The sequence below is a fragment of the Athene cunicularia genome (genome assembly GCF_003259725.1).
Source record: "Athene cunicularia isolate RWA chromosome 25 unlocalized genomic scaffold, athCun1 chr25_part1, whole genome shotgun sequence".
Lineage (NCBI taxonomy): Eukaryota > Metazoa > Chordata > Aves > Strigiformes > Strigidae > Athene > Athene cunicularia.
In genome coordinates this window covers 1,759,208-1,767,776 of record NW_020799134.1, presented here as the reverse complement: position 1 = coordinate 1,767,776, position 8,569 = coordinate 1,759,208, and the positions used below count along the sequence as shown (strand labels likewise).

Below are 8,569 nucleotides of genomic sequence, written 5' to 3'. Positions count from 1 at the left end.
CCACGAGCGGCCGCCGTGGGGTACCGGACACCCCCTGGGTCAGGTGGGGGCAGCTCTCGGCTCCGTCCCCTCCCGAGAACTCGCCCCCCCTCCCCGCTGCCTACGGGGCGAGGGGAGCGCTGGAAGCGCCGCGGGGCTGCGGAGCACCGGGGGGGCGCACATGGACCCGGCCCGGCCCAGGGGCAGCGAGGGGCTCGCTGCAGCAAGGGTGAGACACGGTAATTCCTCCCAAGTACCACAGGGGAGGGGACAGCACTCCAAAGAAATAAATCAGACTACAGATAATTCAAACTCAACTCCGGAAAACGAGCAGGATCCTCACTTGGGCTCCAGTTCCCTGTTCCCCCTCCCAAAGCGCAGCTCAGGCGGGGATCGGGGGTTTGGCCCCGCTCCGTCCCGCTCCCACCACGGCCCCCGTCCCACAAAGGGCTCCCCAGGGGCAGGGGGAGGCGTGATCCAGGAGCCCCCCAGCAATCTTCCCGCTGCAGATCTGCGGCACAAACGGACACGAGACTGACAGCACAGGCACGCTGTTTCAGGGCTACAGACCGGTCCAGCGGTACCACAACCGCTGCTGTTGGAGGAGAGGGCTGCTGCACCCGCAAGCGTTTCCTCACTGTGTAAATCTGGGAACAGACCTGCCGCACGCCGGAACGTTCTGACCCACGGCCAAAACAGCTTCTTTGACTGAAAGATGCTTCACGCTGGCAATCCTCAGGGCGCACAATCCAAATGGGTCTGCGAAGGCTGCAGGAGGCAGAGACCGCGGGTACGGCGGGCAGAGGGTGCGGAGCCAAGGCACGCAACTGGCCCAGGCGGCGCCTTGCCTCCCTTCTCCGAGAGCCTCAGAGAGCGGGGGGACCGCTGGGGGAGAGACACCAGAGCACAGGGAACCCCCAAACCCCCGTCAGTCAGCAAGGGAAACCCCAAGGCGAGGCAGAGGAGGGAGACGCCGCGAAGGCTGGCAGCCTGTCTTGGAGCAACTTCTGCTTGAGGGTGAAAACCAAGGAGCACAAACCCGCCAGCGCCCGAGCTCGGCGCGGGCTGCCTCCAGCCCCAGGCAGGACCTGCCTCTGCCTCTGCCGTGTTGTGGAGCAGGGTCATGGGAGAGGGGCAGGAACAAGATGGAAGGAGTGAATGAGAACTAGAGACAGACTGGATCTGAAATCCTTAAAAAAAAAAAAAAAAAAAAATTCAGAGAGGTCATCCCCTCACGATATGAAAAAAAATAAGGTGATTGTCGAAGAAGAGAAGTCACAGAAAAAGAAAAAAAAGAACCTTTGGACAGTTTATCAGGTTCTGGGCGCTTACACCCCACCTAGTGCTGATGGAGGCCCAGATCCAGAGCACCGGCAGATCCTTTTCTGCTCCCCGGAGCCCCGAGGAGCACAGAGCCTTCGCCAGCCCCGGCGCTGGGACAGAGGCCGCCGGGCAATCTCAAACGGAGCGTGACAGCCGGGTTTCCAACTTCTTCTGGCGCTCCGTTGGTCAGACAGACAATCCGGGAAGACGTGTGGTTGTGGAACAAACAAGCGACGACTTCGGGTTTAAGCCCGTTTTAAAGCAGAGACCAGCTGACAAAGATCTGGTCCAGCCAGTCCAACGGGTTTGACTCTTTTCTCTCAGCGCGGACTTGGCAGGTCCCTGCAGCTGCTCTCTCCTGGGGCGCCATCATCACCACACAAACCAGAGACTACAGGTGCTTTTCAATGTGACCAGGATGGACACGGTTCTATGCCCAATTTTATTTTTTTTTTTTCCCCCCCCAGGCTTTGGTGGACTTTTGTAAGCGAGAACAAGCAGCCTGCTGGAGTGGCGTGTCCCGGAGCGTGCAGTGCTTCTCCTCCATCGCTCCCAAGGTCCATAAGGTTCCCACAGGTCCTGGAGCACTTTCCGCTCGCCGGCCAAGACAGGTGTGCATAGATTCCCTACTTCGTCTAGGGAGAATGAGGGGACTGGCAGAAATCAGCTGCTGGGAAAGAACAAATTATGTTCTCCTCTCCTCCTGCCTCTCAAGTGAGCGGTTTTCAAGGAGCTCGCTGGGAACAGCTTAAAGGGCTCCTTGGAGAAGGGCGGTTCAGCCCTCAGTGCCGGCTGAGGGAGCAAAATCCTCCCGAAGAGCCCACTCGGTCCCGGACACAGGGACCCTCACGAGTCCCAGGCCTCCTCCGACGCTTCTTCAGCCCCTCCTCGGCTTCCAGCCTGCCAGCGGGGCGGCAGGAGCAGCCCTGCAGGAGCGTCCCCAGCCTCCCCCCGCGCTGAGCCCCTCTGCAGGAGACGCTGCTCCCGGCAGAGCCGCTCCGACGCCCCGGACCCCGCGATGAGCCGCGCTCCCCAGCAGCGCGACCCTCCTGCAGCAGAGCTCTGGTGCGGGCGCCCCGGGTCAGTCACTGGGTGAGCGCAGAGCCCGGCCCCGCGGCTCCCCCGCGCCAAACCCAGCCACAACCGGCCAGGGCCGGGGCCAGCACGCCCCGACCCGGGGGTCCCCACACGCGCAGCCTTCGAATTCAACCCCGGGGCACCCCAAAGGCGCTCTCAGACGAAGGAGCCCCCCGGGAGGACTCGGCGCCTCGCCGACCGCGCTCCGAGGGCTCACGGGGTGACGGCTGTGCGGGCATCAAGGGGAGTCAGGTCACCGGGGCAACCCCAACTCCGGGATTCCCGGGGCGTGGGGCAGAGCCTGGGGTCAACGGAGCCTCCCGCCCTTCCCAGCTCCTGCACTCTCCGGGTCCATCTCCTGGGCAGGGCAGCAGCCCGAACCAGAGTAAATCTCCTCCCGTCCCACCCTAACCACACGCCCTTACGCAATTCCTGCGCGTTAACCGCAAGCACAGTATTTTTCTTCCATAGTTTCCAGATTTCCAGGACAAAAAGCACTTTGTGAAGTCTTGCGGTGAAGAGAACGGCGGGAAGGTAAGTTACATTTTTATCTGATGGTGGAATTATTAAGAAGGGAGTCAAGCTGTCAGGCTGACGTGCCACGTGGCACCCACCTCGTGCTCTTGTCCACAACAGCAGCGGGTTTTGGATGCGAGGACAGGCGCGTGTGTTACACCAGCTACGGGATACAGGTACAGCTAAAAGCAATCAACGGAAATTAAGGAAAGAAAAAATTAGGCCGAGCGTCACTTCAAATATATTTAGCTTTCAGTAATTTTTCCTTTTATGTCCCAGTAATGCGAGACATTTAAAAACTGATCTGAAGGGAAAAATTTGGATCCAGAAGAAAGACGCAAAAAGACAGTGAAAAGTTATTTCCAGCTGTAGTTTGGAGATCCTGTTTCTTGATTCTGGGACACGGGGTCCTCCCCGTCCAGGACAGCTGGACCTTCCGGCACCCAAAGGAGAAGCGGGTTGGGCGCAGCAGTGCCACGTACGACACTCACAAGCAGCTCCAGCCCGTGACTGTCAGCACACGCTCCGCAGAGTCGGGCAGGTTCCCCCGCGGAGGCTGTTATCTAAGAAAAGGATAAAGTTTAGGTCGCTCATAAGCGAATTCCATCCTGGAGGGAAAAGACCAGAACAAACCCCAACAAAACCTTACGCTGGGAGAATGGATGGATTTAATGGGTGTTTTTCCAGCCCTAGCTTGTTAAGTCTTTTTAATTAATGTAAAACAAAATGCAAGACGACAGCCATGAGCGTAAAAAACAGATTGCTGAAAGCTGGGGTGACTCCAGACACGGTTCATTTTGTGAGAGTTCCACGCAGTCACAACTTAAACTGGGATGTGACCCTCAGTTACTGGGCCGGCAGAGACTGAAGAGGTGACAGATGTCCCCGTGGCACTTTGCCACTCCAAACCCCCGCTGGCACCAGCCCAGCAAGGATTCCCCGGCAAGTCACAGCCGCGGCAGCGGAGCCGGGAGGGGCCCGAGGAGCAGCGCTGGGGAAAGGCCAAGGCCACGCGGCGGCTGCGGGATCTTGGTTTGTGTCAGGCCCGACGTCCACGGGCCCAGCCACCCTCTGCTCTGTCAGCCAGGCAAGAGTTTACCGCACCCCAAAAACTGAAGCGCTCTTCTGGGTTTTCTCCCCTAAGAGCACCCACCCCAAAGCCCTGGAAGCCTCAGGGGAGGGTGCCCGGAACCGCCAGGCTCCTCACACCCTCAGTTTCTACTCCAGCAGATCAAAAAAACCCACAAATACAACCCACACCACCAAGCTCACCCTGAAACACATCCCCAGCTCACGGCGGATACCCTGATGTTCAACCCCTTGTTGTGACAATGCCAGGAGGGCTGGCCAAGCTGCCAAGGCACAAATTCTGCCCCTGTGAGAAGTAACGGTGTCCTGCGGCTGCGAAGGTCAGTCCCCCCCGCTCCTCTCTCCCAAAGCAGACCCACACACCCCTGAGATCTGCGGAGCTTTTCAGCAGTTCTCTGACCAAACGTCACTTCAGAAACTCTACAAACCCTCCTTCACAGGTGGATTCGCACCGTGGGGCAGAAAGTTCCCGGCACACGACACGGCGGCATGAGGGGAGGCGTAAACCCAGCGCGGTCCCTGCGGCGGAGCAAGACACCGAGGGCCCGCGGGGCTGGGGAGTCCCAGCAAACTGCACCCACCGCCCCAGCGCTCGCTTCCGCCGAGGCAGCAGGCTGCAGGAGAGGCAGAAAGGAGAAAGGACCGTGGAAAGCGGCAGCCGGAGACACGCCGAGTGACGTCCCTGCCCGACCTCAGCTTTTAACCTACGGAGCAAGATCTGAAGGTGCTGCTGCCCGAGCAGGCGCCACGAGTCCTGTTTGCAAACCAGGATGAAAGAATAAGCGCGTAAGAGACGACGATCGCAGGCAGCTACACCTGGGATTTCATCCTCCAGCACAGAGCAGAGGGAATAACGTCTAGAAACCACCCGCTCCTCGGGGCAAGACCCCTCCACAGGCAGGAGGAGGGTGAACCTCCGTACCACCCCCCAGCCGACAGCGCCAGCGCGCGGGAATCCTCCGAAAGCCCCGGGGAGGAACACGAACCCAGCCCCGCTCGGCTGCTCCAACCGTCTCCGCTGTCCTTCTGTCCGAGGCTGGAGCTCTGGATGAGCGTACCACGGCTCTTGGTTTTGAGACAAACTAATAACTAACAAAGGAACAAAGAAGAAAGTTTCTCAGACCGTGGCGTGGTTGTGCACAACCCTCTCGCGTCCGGGATGTGACAGGGGCCTCTCCAAATGAGATTCCTGCGCAAATCCACTGGTTTTCACGGGATCCGGGAACTGTCCGGACAGCAGATCCTACGGGGGCACGCTTGAACTTGTCAGAAGAGTCTACCAATATTTTACTGATAAATATATTGCCATTAGCAAGGGTTTTTCTAGCAGCCGCGCTCCTTTTTTTTTTTTTAAACCGTTAACCTAATTATAGCATAGTGATATCACCAAGCCTTTATTAATTTCTTGTAATCGATTTAGAACATCTGTCTCAAACTGCTTTTATTAGTAAAGCTATGAAATATTAATCACAAGTGCATCCTGTAGTGATATCCAATGCATTAGGAGTTCGAGGTTCTCTCAAGACGCTCCCAACCAAGACATCTGTTCCAGGCAACGTACAGAACCTTCCTCCTCACGCGCGCGTCTGGTTACGTTTTACTAAAAATAACGCGACGGCTTTTAGACGAGTTTTACATGGGTTTACGGTTCCTTAATCCCAAGGAATCCTCAACCCACTTTATATTTCGGTACGGTAAGTTACGCAGGGAGATTGCTCAGGCGAGCTCCGAAACAAAGCACAACCACCCTTTGCATCGGGCCAACACGCCGGCTCAACGCACCTACTCCCGCTTCCCGCGCCCTCAGCCCCCTGTCGCCTACCCAACGGCCCAGGCAAGAGAAACCCGACTCACGAGCACTGCGAGTCTCCTGTCCACGCCAAGCCGTCTGGGAATCGCTGCGGGTGCCCCCCGACATCCCTGCGTGCTCCTCCAGGAAAGCTCCTTCTGCGCCTGCCCCGAGGGAGGGGGGTGCCGGCACCGGCGCGCTCCCTGTCCCCCGCAGCGACAGCCCCTTCCTGGACCCCTCGACACGCTGCGTGAACCGCGGGCGGCGCCACAGCTGCCCCAGTGCTCCCAGCAGGGTCCCAGTTTAGGATCCCAGCAGCCCGAAACGCCGGACGCGCCGAATCTCCACCCTCAGCCCTGGCCTAGGACCAGGCACTGACCCATCGCTGTCCCAGGCATTAAACTGATGCTTTGCTTGATCCTGACCAAGAGAAAGCAGCCGAAAGGCCCGAACAGAAGCCCGACTCATTAAACACGCCAGCCTACCTCACCCACACGCATAACTGGGGCGAAAATTCTTTGTTCCACGCACCAGACTCGAGTACGTGGCAAGAACCAGTGAATAAGCTTCTCTGATTACAGTCACGTTTCATTCAGTCCCAAAGTGGGAAGCGCTCATCACCGAGGTCTGATGCGTGCAACGGCCCAACTCACTGCGGCGGTGCCAACAGAAACCAAGAGGCAGGCAGGACCATCCTTTACCACCACTCAGGGTCCCACCGCAAGCCGAACGGTTACAGAGCATCTGCCAAAGCCTCCCACCCGGCAACTACTGCTTTTCATCAGCCCAAATTTCTCAGTTTGAGACCAACGGCGGATAACTTCGTACCCCGACCCGCGCGCGAAATGCAAGCTCTGAACATCGAAGCTATGAATCTCCGTTTGCAGAAAGCAGGCACCACACCCCCACGCCCCCCCTCAAGCAACTGAGTCAAATCATGGGTTAAATAAGTAACAACCAGCCAGCTTTAATCCCACTGGTTTGGCTACGGAAGCGGTCGCAGGAAATACAGCTCAGGAATCAAGTGCCTGACTTTCTCACTCGCTCCAAAACCGCTCGAAGGATCCGACGTTGGTCACCGCGGAACACCGAGGCACATCAAACCACTTCGTAAAACAAGAAGCATCATCTTCCACGTAAGTTATCGACTCTCAGCTTTTAAGCAACTACTCCTTTGGCTGCAGAACACGAATAACTCAGCTGAAGTTCCCTTCTCATTTTTTAAAGGGGTCACCCTCTCCCAACACCTGCAAAAAAAAATCTTATTTCTCTTGCACAGAGAAAAAAAGCTGTTTTCTGCCTCCTCGAGCGCCGATTCCCGGGAGGCCTGGCCTCGCGCAGCACCGCCCTACGTCACCTCTGCCGGTGCTCAGCTCCTCGTGGCCCGGGGAACTGGCAGTTGTTACGTTACTCATTACCAGGATTTTCAGCCATCAAGTAAGATTACTTACGGGACAGGACGTACCCAGCCGCTGCCATTTCCCTTTAAATTTTAACACCGGTAACGGGAATAATTCTAGACTAAAATAATTACCCGCAGCAGTTTTATCAACTGAATTATAATCCTCAACAACAGAATCTTCAATCACATCACTGATTTTCTGCCATGGTTCCAGCTCCTCCTCCTCACATTCCATAAAAAGGTCCGTGTCCGCCATCCTGCAAAGGGAAAAGAAGAGAAACCTTTATTGGAGAACTGCGTTCTGTCAGGCAGCGAGAGTCACTCGCCGCAAGAAAAATTCTGATGCCAGAAATATGGACAGTGTTTCTATTTCCCAGTATTCTAAAGAAAAACAACCCCAATTGCGTATTTTCAGGTTCTTGGATTATTTCTCCAGTAATAGAGGGGACTCCACGTCCTACTTTAACGGGTCGTGTTTCCCTTTCAGATAACGCTGGCGCTGAAAACCCGCGGTTTTGACTTCAAACTGCAGCGGCTTTGCCTCTCCTGCACGGGGAAGTCAACCCAACAGCTCCGAGATCAGAAGTCATCGCCCCAAACTTCGGCACCTTTAAATCAGTTAGTAACTGTGACTGAAAGAGGGAAGAATCATGGGGTTTTGTTCTGTCGGTGGTTTTGAATATTCTAGGATTCCTGCCAACACACATGACAGAGATGGAATATCCAGGCTTAAATGAGTGAAAAACGTGTGCACCAACGTGTGAAAGAGTCTCCGGGTGACCTGAGGCGACCCCCCGTCAGACCCGCGCGTACCCGGACCCCTGCACGCGCCCACGGCCCCGGCTCCTGCGATCCTCCTTGGAGCTGGGACTACGACAGACAATTGTGAACTAGTTCAAAGAGGGGACAAAAAAACATAAAATAGTAAAGGGGTTTTCTGCAATTAGATCCGGAGCCACTGTCCTTCAGCTCACGGGAACGCTCTCGCGATCTCCGGGGTAAAGCACCCAGCTCCCCTCTCCGCCACCGCGTTTACTGAGAGAAAAGACACAACAGAGAGTTCCAGCCTGTTTCGTCTCCTCTCCTCACCAGTAAGTCTCTCTCGCTCTTGCCATCAGAATCTGAAACGTCTATTTTGGCGACATCTTTGCGAGCCGGGGAAGCGGGAACAAAGGCAGTTGCATAAGCAGGGGGCGCGCTGCTGCGAGTGCGGACGGTGTAACATCAGAGTCCAGCGTCACTTGCTGCTCCGCTATTTACAGACCTGCCCACTCCGTTCGCTTTTCTGAGCACCGCTGCACACAGAACACGAGTTTTTGTGGGTCTGCCTACAGCGAAAGTCAAGTGTTTTCTCCCGGGACTGCGACCCCGATGTACGAATGTGGAAGTGTTTG

General features: G+C 56.5%; 1 protein-coding gene across 1 annotated transcript in view; it reads left to right on the top strand.

Annotated features, from left to right (window-relative positions):
- Positions 1-4,719, top strand: part of PSMB4 (proteasome subunit beta 4) — a 19,824-nt gene extending 15,105 nt beyond the window's left edge. Inside the window, exons 7-8 of the mRNA XM_026863943.1 lie at positions 1,477-1,483; positions 4,709-4,719. The gene's annotated coding sequence lies outside the window, so the exon portion shown is untranslated. The remainder of the gene's footprint in view (positions 1-1,476; positions 1,484-4,708) is intronic.
- The last annotated feature ends 3,850 nt before the right edge of the window (positions 4,720-8,569 follow it).